The sequence below is a fragment of the Macrobrachium nipponense genome, chromosome 37 (genome assembly GCF_015104395.2).
Source record: "Macrobrachium nipponense isolate FS-2020 chromosome 37, ASM1510439v2, whole genome shotgun sequence".
Lineage (NCBI taxonomy): Eukaryota > Metazoa > Arthropoda > Malacostraca > Decapoda > Palaemonidae > Macrobrachium > Macrobrachium nipponense.
Genome location: NC_061097.1, coordinates 48,453,194 through 48,466,435, shown reverse-complemented (window position 1 = coordinate 48,466,435; position 13,242 = coordinate 48,453,194).

The window sequence follows — 13,242 nt, the reverse complement described above, 5'->3', positions numbered from 1 at the left end:
TGCATGCACTCTCTTTCTCCTTGGATAATATAGTCCTTCCTTTTTAATTACTTTCACAACGTGTATTCAGCTCTCTCTCTCTCTCTCTCTCTCTCTCTCTCTCTCTCTCTCTCTCCTATTTGATATTATATAATATATATATAATATATTATTATATTATATATATATATATATGGTTATATATATATATTCTCTCTCTCTCTCCTCTCTCTCTCTCTCCTCTCTCTCTTCTCTCTCTTATATATATATATATATATATATATATATATATATATATATATTTATATCTATATAATAATATATATATATATATATATATAATATATATATATTATATATACATATATGTGTGTGTGTGTGTGAATAATATCACATCACCGTGATTCATATAAATTATTCGAGCTACAAATGTCCTTTCATATCTAATTCACTATACCTCGGAATTTATATATTTTCATATATGTAAACCGAAGGGGAATTCTTCAGTTGATAACGAAGATAACGTCACTGTCGTCTTGATTTCGTCCCTGTCCGCTGGACGGTGGTTCGATCCCGCGATAATGACGAAATTATTATCGACTAAAAAATTCCCCTTTGGTTTACATATATGAAAATATATCAATTCAGAGATAGAGCGAATTAGATATTAAAGGAAATTTGTAGCTCGAATAAAATTATATGTACATATATATATATATATATATATATATATATATATATATAATATATATATATATATATATATATATATATAAATGACCATGTGCAATGAATTCTTTATGGTAGAAATATATATATATCCACAGTTATTAGGATTTGCAGGAGGTAAGGTATCAGTTAATTTTTTGTTTGGAGGACGTTTTATTTACATAGTTCTGGTGAATGTGACCAGTATATTTCCATGTCACTCACAGCCCATATCAGGTCGGGGGTGTTTTAGAAGAACAATGGGTTTCCTTTGATACAGGAGTCGGTAGATTGATTATCGGTTTCATGTGAGTGGTCTGTAATTTGCACGGCAGAGGGTCCTGGCTTCCTCCGGTGTTGCGTCCAGGCGTCCCGCAGGGCCAGTTTCCAAACTGGAACCATTGGGGGTAATTGAAAGAAATTTGTTTCTCTCTCTCTCTCTCTCTCTCTCTCTCTCTCTCTTAACTTCACGCCACATAAGAAGAATGTTTGTGTGTGAATTATTTGCATTTTTTCCCCATTCTTTTACATCGCTATAGTTACATTGGTAAGAACCACGAAACAGAACGAAGTTTTTAATTATAACCGTTATTAGGGTCATTAATGGATAAAACATAGTTCTTATCGATTTGATTGGTATTAACAGTTGCCAAAGCATTGTATTTCCATCACTTAATTAGTAAGATAGCGATCATCGAGTTATTGTGCCAAAAGCATTGTATTTATATAACTTGATTAGTAAGATAGTCCTCATTAAGTTATTATGTTATTGAAATCATTTAGTCAGTGGTCATTGAGATATTACATTATTTACATTTAGTAAGTACTCGTTGAGATACTGAGTAACTGGTAGTCACACATACACTGGATCATTACAGTTTCAGTGGAAACGCTTGATTGATATTCGCGGAGGATATCAATATAGTGGATTCTCGTAGTATGTGCATATATTAAAGTAATAGGGTCTCCTTTAAGAATATAAGAGTCCATAATAAATCCATATATTTTCTCATAAACTAATGAAAACCCGAAAATACGAAACACATTAGTTATTATGCACATTATCTTTACAAGGACAATGCTTTTAAAGATACGTTTATAGAATATATCTTTACAAGGACAGTGCTTTTAAAGATACTTTCATAGAATTACATTGTGCTCTTAGTATATTATGTTTTGTAATTTATTATTATGAAAAGAGTTATGTTGTCGATTGAAGAGATTTTTTGTGTGTAAAGATCAGTGGTCGGGTTTGCGTTAGTGAAATCATTCTCGGTCTATCACTATGAAAGGTATTTTTAGGATATATAGTAGGCCTTACAGCGAAGGAAACAAAAGTCGCTTTAACATCATAAGGAGGAACAACAAAAGATGGTCCTGAATTGAATGGACTGATGAAATCAGCATAAATCGATTGATACTGAAGTTGGACTTTATATGGCGTCTGAGCACAATCGTCTCATTTGATTGCCATATTTGTCTACTCCAAGGAGCGGTCCATGTTATGAATGGAGTGAAGTGGACTCGTTACTTTCAGCCAAATCCGTTGACTTACACAGCGAAATGTTGACCAAGGAGTCAGTCGACTGACTGGATGGCTGTCAGGATGAAAAGATATAGATTAGAGGAGAGAGAGGAAAGTACAGTTATTCGTTATCATTGCACCCTCAAATCATATTCCACCATACCATAATAAAAAATGGGTTTACCTCGAGGGGGAACTCTTTGTCAGAAAGGCATTCGAGTTCAAACTTAATAGATACATAAGAACGTAATATGAATTTGGTACATCACCACTTAGCACGCATTTATAATTATATATATATATATATATATATATATACATACATATAACAATATACATATATATATATATATATATATATATATATATATATATATATATATATATTGCCACGCATTATTAACCTGTAAAATATACGCATATTGTTGTTCCTGAATTTTTGTAGTGCAAGAATATTCATTTCACGGCCCCATTGATCTTACCCAAAACATATGGATACCTCCGTGATGTTGGAGTTAAAAATGGAGTTTCATTTTACAGCAGAAACGAGGATGAACCTCCTGTTCGGAAAACTTCAACATCGCAAAAATATCCTTTCGTAATTGTATGCATTTATTTTCAGAATTATTTGAAGGATATAATTTCTAATCCCCCATCCACTTCGGCCTCATTAAATGAAGCCTCATTAGAAAATATTTTAAACATTATGTGAATATTAGCAGCTGAGAGAAGTGTGCCATTTGGGAAGGTGTGTTTGGGGCGTGCACGTGGCATCTCGCATACCCAGTAAACATCTGACCTCCGGAGAGTCTTTCAAACACGTGGGCATGTTTATCCATTCCATCGTCTGTGAAACACCTTATGTCCTTTAGTCTCTCCCAACTACCGTGCGCCTGGTGTGTTGTCGTTGACCGTTGGCGTGTTTGTATTGATAGCTTTTGATATTGTTGTTTTGAAAAGATTAAATTGAATTTTGTGGACATTGCTTCGTAAAAAGAAAAGGTTATTTACTGTCGGATGTGTGAAGTCCTTTCGTAATTCGTTAAAATAATTAGCATGAGAGATTTGATAGTCGTTGTTTTCTTGGTGAATTATGTTATTTACATTGGGTTATGAGATGTTTTATGGTCATTAATTTGTTAATACACTAACACACAATTGTTCATGTGAAAGTTTGTTTTCAGAGTTTTGCCAGTCCATTTGTTTTTAACAATGGGTCGTGAAGGTCGTGTTGTATAACTTCGCTAATTTATTTTTGTATTTACAGTGAGTTTTATTAGGGCCTGTGTGTATTGTTATTCATTAGGTAACCAATTTTTGTATTAACAAAATTTCCATGCTCCTATTGTTCATTTACTGGCATAGGCCTGACTTGGACTTTGATTGTGGTTCTTGATGAGTTTCTGTGGTCTTTGATTTGTAAGAATACTATCAATAATTATTTACGGTTGATCATTTAAAGTTAGGTGTTTATTTATTAGTTTATATCTGTTATTTAGAGTGGCTCCTTGGCGTTCTTTAATAACTGATTTGTTAAATTTGATTAGCTTGCAGATGTAAGTATATACGATAATGGAATGGGTATGTCTTACCTGTGATTGCTTCTAACAATGTATATATATGTGTATATACTATATACATATATATATTTGATTAATTTTTTTATTCATTTATTTATTATGTTTGTATGTGTGTGCCACATGTGCAGCCAAAACCTCTGAATGTTCATTTTTTTCCTTTTTGCATTTTCACTAGTGATGCTATGAAAACGCCAAGTTTACTCAAGCCTGCACAATGAAAGTACACTTGGTGCATAGTTTTAAAAAACGGTAGGATGTACAAAATACGCTTGCACAAATGTTTGCCGTAGTGAGGAACAGGGTAAGGAAAACAGGATCGCCTTCTGAATGCCAGGAGGCTCGTGTCTTTGGCAGGGCTCGTCATTTTGGGCACGTGGGCATGACTCATAATAACAAGGGAATACGGTTTCACGTGCGCCGTATCTTCTGTCTGGGTAGGGGAACGCCATTACGCAAATCCCAAGTGCTAGGCTGTCCTTAATTCCACGCGATAGATTGTATGGCCTTAAGATTGTTGGTTTGACATGTTTCTCTCAGAAGGGATAACAAAAGGGGATCGTTCTTTGAATTTATAAGTCTTTTCTTTCTCTCTCTCTTTTTTTTCATTCTACTGGAAATGTCGGCTCTGAAAAATAGTATGCTCTAAAGCTGCGTCCGTGTTTATTCGTTCGTTTTGATTAATAATAATAATAATAATAATAATAATAATAATAATAATAATAAAATAATAATAATAATAATAATAATAATAACAACAAAAGTTTTATTTTTCGTGCACAGGTAGTTCAAACTTTTAGCAGTTCGATGATGAACGAGGTAGTCATTGTTTTACTGTTTTTCTTTTGAACGACTCCCCAATAGCTAGAATGACCTTATTGGTGAAATAATAATTATCTATAAAATATGTTGCGATTAGTATCCGTATACGTCACTCCACTACTGTCATTTTTATCGGTATGGAGGCCGTAGTTGATGATGTATGCAGATGCAATAGTGATACAACTACTTGGAATGTCTTATTGCCAAATATAAACTGACAATTTAGTCGACAAATAATGATTCATGTGATGATAGCAGTAAGATTCATACCAGAATAGATGATAATTAATATTTAGGGTTCAAGAGAGCAATAACGATACAAAACACTTAGAACAGAGTAAAAGCTTCGAAAATAATGCAGATGCCCTAATCGGCTTCCCTGACCCATAAAATGAGATCTGTTGTCTTATGGCCACAACCATATTCATGGTCACCGCGTTACCACAGGTGTTATTCAAATTCAAACCCTATGAGACTTACCTTGGCGTTAATAATTGGCTCAACCGAAGTGAAAGCCAAAGATCCTCGACTTTTAGCCAGATTTATGGTCGTCATAACTCCTACAGATCGCGGTTTAGAAGCACAGGAGGAACACTTCAAAGCAGGAGTTCTTCAGAAGTAATAATATGGTTCGCTGCCACCAGAAGAGAGGAACTAAACCAGGTTTCCACAGGAGATATAAAAAAAATCCCCAGGGGCAGGAAAGAATCACTTGAATGAAACGCCGTCACAAGCAATAATAGGCTTCGCTGCCTCCAGCCCCGGAGGGCATCTAACCTGTCCCCAGATGTTTAAAGCAAGGGGAAGGAAGATTCATTCACGCTTTCTGCAGTCGTCTCCTGATTACATGTGTATCGGTTCTAAATTCTGTTCCCTCATAATTCATTCATCACCTTTTGGTGTAACTTGTCTCTCTCTGTTTGCTGATTTGCAGGGTTGGAACAATTACACTTGAAAAAATAAATTACAATTATAAATACTTAAAAAATAATATAAATTTCAATTAGCGACAATTATAATTACATTTAGAAATAGCAATTACATTACCATTTCAATTACTTAACAAATTTAATTACAGTTACAGTTACAAGGGATTTTTGGGTGCGAGAGTAAAAACGCTAATTTTTGGCACAGAAAAAAGGGCATTGAGGTGAGCAAATCGAGCTAATAAAGTTTCATAATTTATTTCCAGGAGTGTAAGTGATAGAGCAGCAGAGGTCATATCAAAGCAGTATTTAATAACACTATACTCGGTTTTTTTCCATCTGTCCATCCGCCTGTGGTGTTTGCGTATGGTACCACTGCGTCCCGGGCTTTAGATACTTACATTCAGCTTACATTCAACAATAATAACAATATCCTATTTCGAATATTAACGATGTAATTCGCACACAGTAGATTATTAAAACACTTCTCAGTTGCAAATGTGCACCCAGATATCCTTTTATTTGCCTAAAACTTAGACATAGCGCAACTATTTAAAGCCCAAGACGCAGTGTTACCATGCGCGACCACTACAGGCGGATGGACAGATGAAAAACAAAAAACAGAGTATAGTTAAGAAACACTTGAATGCTGCCGCTCAGTTCTGGTCACCTTACTATAGAATTTAGATCGATTCATTCATTTGCATTCTCTTGAGGGACTTGGAACGAAGGGAGATGTAAGTGAGGTATTTAAATGGATTAGGGTATTCAGTACAGATGGTGCAACTCATCACTCCTATTGGAGCCCGACCCTTACCACTTCAATTTTATAATTACGATTAAATTACAAATTACATCATCCTGTAATGAATTGAATTAAATTTTTTACTCTGATTTCATTTTCAATTACAATTACGCGAGATTCTGTAATTAATTACACTTCAATTTAATTACAATTACGATTTCTCCAACACTGCTGATTTTCCTTTTAGAGAGATTTGTAATTAATTACACTTCAGTTTAATTACAATTTCTCCAACACTGCTGCTTTTCCTTTTAGAGCCCTCTTGGCTTTGTAGTCACTTGACTGTCCATTGGGGTTTCCAAATGAAGACTGAAAGAAAGAAAGAAAGAAAGAAAAAGAAAGACGGGGACCTGAATCGTGGCCACCGATCTCTTGACTTCACTGGCCTTTCCTGGACACGAGCATCAGGTGTCAATGGAAGTTCTAGTAGACTCATATTCCCAGACGGGAAGGGTTACCAAGGTCGTTAACCCGAGTCTCCTAAACTTGGGCTGTATAGTAATTGGATCGGAGTTGTCAGCGCTGGTGTCAGTTCCCAGTAGCCCGATATGCGCATGCGCGAACTCATTTACTACTCGCTTTCACGTTGACTCATTCACATTTAGTATTCTAGACTCGTTATTCACATGTGTGCAATCACTCGGTTTTCCGAGGAGTCATTCACATTTATTCTTGACACTTCTTTCACGTGTACTCAGTCAGCCTCTCTCTCGTTCAAGCATATACGCACACATTTATTCCTACTCGCTTGTCCCTATATTCGCTTTTCCGTGGAATCATTCACGTGCACGTAGTCACTTTCTCTCGTTCAAGCATATACGCACACATTCCTACTATTAAACGCTGACTCAGTAGTTCATGACAGTGACTCGCTTGTCCCCACATTCCAAGGCGTTTCCCATATTCATTCGTACTTCAAACATGCGCAAGTCTTCTCATTTTCATACAAGACTTACTCACTCACTCATTCATATTTGTGTATCTCCTGTTTAACTGATATGATTTCATGTTAGGTTTGTGGTATATGTGTGGGTGCATTAAAAACCGGATTCATATAATCAGTACAGCCGTACATCAAAAGATTAATAAGCCAATTGTCTGTGATATCTCCATCTGACGTCTGTAGAAAAAGAAGTAGTTTTATAAATTTTTTAGTATTTTTAACCTCTTACTAATCTTTAGATCGATGTTTATTACGTACCGCTCTGCGCTAATGTAGCTACTTGATACATAAAACTGTTTTGCATATATACGTGTGTATATATATATATATATGTTATTTATTATATATATTTAAATATATATATATATATATATATATATATTAATATATATATATATATATATATATTTTATATTTATATTTTATATATATATATTTATTAATCTATTCTATATTTTAATATGTAAACTTTTTCTACAGTGTATGAGTTCCTATAGCCTCATGCACTGCTCGGTTGGGTATTCAGGGGCCGCAAAACCTCACTGGTCGGACGATGACTTTACGTATAAGTTGATACTTCACAGTACAGAGGAACTACGGGCTGCTCTAGGAGCAAGAGCCCGTGCTGGCATAAGGCCAGCTTAATCTCAAACAACTACAGAGGAACACTCTCTGATCCACCAGGGACTCGAATCAGGATGACCCGCCACGAAGACGCCATAGTGACAAACGAGAGATGGGAAACAGATGCTCTCTTTTTCTCACATTGTCCCGAAGAAAGCTTTCATTATCAATCGTACAAATACCTCCACATCCTCCGCCACCTGTGCCCCAATACCCAATACCCATAGAGCCCTGATACCCGGATGCCCCGTCGCTAATCATCAGGTCTGAGGACACCAGAGGTGCTAACTAACAAGACAAAAATATGACGGATAACACCAGATTTCTCACCTTGAGGCGTCTCGGGTCACACTTCACCTCCTCCGTAATCCTTCGGCCTCCTGATAAAAACCCAAGGAGGTTGACCTCCTCGGAAGATTGCCTCTGTTGGCGCCTCGGTGATGCTTGAGGATGAGCTGTGTTTAATCAGTCTTTGTGGCCCTTGGCGACCCGCTGCTAGATGGGTGTTTGTGGACGCTTTTTGGCTTTCGGCGTATTCGGCTGAGAGAGAGAGAGAGAGAGAGAGAGAGAGAGAGAGAGAGAGAGAGAGAGAGAGAGAGAGAGAGAGAGCATGTTTTCACTGTTGATTTCAGATTCATTTGATCAAGTTTCAAATTTCCGATTATCCTCAAATTAATAGTGATTAGCTTCAAAAATATGAATTCATATTTTTTTTAAATTCGGAATTTTGAAATATTCTATGGAAATCTAATCCTTAATTATTGGGAAATCGGGAAGTTGACAGGTTATTGCATGGCCATCGTATCCCCCATAGCTCTGGTGAATGGGCCTGGGAGATTAAACTTATTTGATAATAATTCTTTGATATTGTACGTTCTAAGTTCTACTTTTTATCGTATTCGCTCCTCTTCCCTATTTTTCAGTATGGACATTCTGTTTTGTAGATGCCTGCGGTAGAATACAGTTTTTGCTCTTTGTCCCTAACACACAAAACTCTTTTATGTTTGATATGGTCTTTTATACATAACATAGGATCCGGAGAATAAACATAAACTGTTTCTATTAATTTACTCAGGCTGACTCTTCGTGGACACCCTACATAACACTGTATTTTATTAGTGATTGTCTTTTAAATTGTTACCACAACCGAGGAACCAAAATCAGCCATGGCTCTTCCTGCCAGATTAGGCTGTCCTTCAGCCAGAACCGGCTCTTCTTGGTCTTAGATTTTCCCTAAATAAAACAGTGCCTCTGTTATTTATGTAATTTCAGCAACCAAAAAACAACACATTGATAAACCAGAACTCGACCCGAGGTTGTTTTCAGGAGCTAATCCAAATGCCAGCAGGTCCATATGTTCTTCAGAGCAGCGAGTATTCTTATAGCAACCCAGGTTCCCGTCGCATTCTGCAGGACCCAGGACCCAGTACCCAGGACCCACTGGGTCATGGTAGGACCTAAATCGAAGTCACGTGTCCGTCAACCGACACCGGGCAAACAGAAGCGATTTCCTGAACCAGCAGGAGACCCCGGGAAAACAGGGACACACGACAACGTTTCCAATACGGTAGCAAACACGTCTGCCCGCCAATATGATCCTTTGCTAAGAGGCGTGACCTGACCTCGATAAGATACAGTTTAAGAGCCTTAGTCTGTGACCTCCTTCCGAGGTGAGCTGAGAAAACAAGGTTCATGGGATTTTTGTATATAGATTACAGATTTTTTTTTCGTATATTTTATGTACGGAATGGCGATTTTGTGTTTACCTAGATTTATATGCATTGAAACGAACTATTTACATTTGAGAGAGACAGACAGACGTAACATTTTGCAAACAGCGAAATCGATTTACTGAACATACAAAAAATAAAGTACGTAAAATTCCAAATAATTCTGTAAGGCAGCGTACTATGCTTGCATGGAAGCAACGGACGACCATTCGGAACGAGCCATGTGGGGCACTCATGCCCTCGCACTGAAAGAATATACCCATACCCACATTTGCCTGAAACGACCTGGCCATTCGTTTCGGTAGTTTATAATTACAGCTCTTGAGGCTTTCTTTGGTATGGGCGGGGGTAGGGGGTAAATAGTTGGGCCTCCGTGGTAGGATTCGAATTGGGATGGGGTGGGGGGGGGGGGGGGGGGGGGGGGGGGGGGGGGGGGGGGTGAGGAGGAGCGCTTCTCATTTCCCCTCTCGACAAATCCTATAAACGGAGCTTTAAAGTCCGGTTCCGGATTTAGCTGTGCGGGCGAGTTCCGCCGAAACAATGGGGCTGTTGAATTTGCCTTTGTTGGGGGTAACTAGGAGGGAAAGACGTGTTTGCTCTCGCCCATTGTCATTCAACGGGAAAAGACCCGCAGTGTTTGGTGATATTGGATCTCTCTCTCTCTCTCTCTCTCTCTCTCTCTCTCTCTCTCTCTCTCTCAGGGTATTTGAATTGCGGGAGAAGTAGCGTCCTTTGAATGAGTTGAAAGCTAGTCACATTATATATATATCGTTTAGTGTATCATCTTTCATAAGTTTTATGAATTTTTTTATCTTTTTTTTTGTATGGATGCATCATATTAAAATATGTATGAAAATTCCGCTCTGTCTGTATCTATGTGGCTGATTTATTTCTGTGTTCTTTATTTGTAGTACTTCGTAAAAGCCAAGAATACAGAGCTCTCTCTCTCTCTCTCTCTCTCTCTCTCTCTCTCTCTCTCTCTCTCTCTCTCTCTCTCTCTCTAGAATATCATTAACAAAAACAAAGCCTACAGACAATTCCTTTTCCACCACCACAACAACCACCCAAAATCCTATCCTTCCCATGGGATATTCCTTAGTATTAAGGCAAAAGTAGTCATACCCACGAGATTACCCTTCAGTCCCATTTATCTCACTCTCTAATTCCTTCGTCTCACACTCGTCCCTAAATTTCCAAAGACAGTCAGCCTTAAGAAAATACTACACCGGAGATACCTATCGGTGTGGGACTTACCACTTTGCGCGTGATAATTACTGGGTCTCTCTGGGACACCTACGTGGTGGCTGTGTGTGTGTTTGTGTGTGTGTTTTTTTTTCTTTTTAATAAGCATATATCCTCCAGTTTCCATATGCTTTATCCTTGCCGGTGGTGATGTTTTCTGTAATGGAGGACGGAAAAGACTTGTTTGGATATTACCTTTGATAAAGAAAAAAAAAAAAAATCTGCTCAGGAAGGCTTGTATATTCATAAGAGATTGGCAGTATTGTGTATCGTGTTTATATATTATCTATATAATATATAATATTATACTTTATCCGTATCTATGCTATATTTATAATATATATATATATATTAATGTATGTATGTTGTATGTATGTCTGATCTGATTGTTATCCATGTAGTAGATACAAATGGAATACGCGCATGCGTAAAGGTTTTTATTTTATTTGTATGTAAATATGCCCATAATAAGAATTCCATAGAACAATTTGTTAGTCTAATGCTTAGAAGTTATTTTTCATATACCTTTACTTGTATAAATACACACAAAATACACACACACACATGTATGTATAGGTGTATATATATATATATATATATATATATATATAATATATATATATATATATATATATATATATATATATATATATATATATATATATATATATATATATAATATATATATAGCGGGAAGGGTTTAAATACACACGTCTGTTTCTTATTGGCCTCGTTTATCTAATGCAACGCTTCAGGGACCAGCCCCATTTTCAAGCTGAAAATTACAATAATAATTAGTAATTATTGTCATTTGATTATTGTAATTTGATTTTATTATTGTAATTTTCAGCTTGAAAGTGGGGTTGGTCCTTGAAACGTTGCATTAAACGCCAATATGAAACAGGCGTGTGTATTTAAACCCTTCTATATATATATATATATATATATATATATATATATATATATATATATATATATATATATATATATATATATATATATATACATATATGTGTGTGGTGTGTGTGTGTGTGTGTGTGTGTGTGTGCGCGCGTGTGTGTATACTCACTTAGGTGATATACTTTTCATATAAATCTTCATCCAAACATACAAATTTCTTATATTTAAACACACATATATTCTCTTATTTTTACTTTGTTTTTGATACATCTAAAGTACTATAATTTAACCAGAAGGTCCCAGAATATCATTCTTTCCATATCAGATTCTTTTAAGCAAAAAAAAAAAAATAAATAAAAAAAAAATAATATATATATATATATATATATATATATATATATATATATATATATATATATATATATATATATATATATATTCTCATTTACATAGCAGTGTTACGGGTAATATTCTCTCATTTACTTAGGATGTTGTAGTGGTGTTGTCATTTGTACTTATTGATGCAGTATGTATTTTACATTAATGACATCGAAGGTCATACATGTAGAGGCCCCTCGGATGCCACTGATTAAACACCTGGAAGAAAAGGACTGCTGGAATTTCTTTCTCACTTTGACTGATGATTAGTCCACTCAAGGTGGTTGTTAAGAGGCCCACTTAAGTGGCAGTTCGAGTTCACTGGAACTGGACCATAATCATTCGGGTTTTGCTTTCGGGTAGAAAGGATGATGCTCCTTGGCCTAGCAGCCTTCCGACCAAGGTGGTCTCCGCTGCACTCGGTGTAGGATGCTCTTAACAATGTGTAATGAGATCTATCTATTATATATATATATATATATATATATATATATATATATATATATATATATATATATATATTTAGTAAAGGGTCGTTAAGACCGAAAGATCTTTGCAGTTCTCGTTTTTTCATTTTCCTCCGTGGCATTACCTTTATTTATATGAATCACGTTATACGTTATATACGTATATATTTCGTGATCGTTATTCATATTATATGTGTATATATTTATATATGTATATGTATATATATATATATATATATATATATATATATATATATATCATATATACACATCATATAAAAGATATGGAAGAGAATGAAGACTAATCAAGTGATTTTGAGGGAGTCATGGGCAGTGATTTTAATATATTTGAAAGATAGCATTTCGATTGGATTTACATTTTTTTTTTTTTTTTTTTTTTTTGTATAGTACTTCATAAAATTTTCTTATAGTACTTCATAAATTGACATTTGGTCGTTCTTTCGACCCTCGGTAACTCGGAAAAATTACAATGAATATATTTATCAGTCATTTAATATTTTTCCATGACCCTACTCCTCTTCCCCCTCATCCCATGCTGTCTTCGGCAGCTGAGGCGGAGACCAAATCCGGGCTTAATTTGAACTTAAGGACGTCT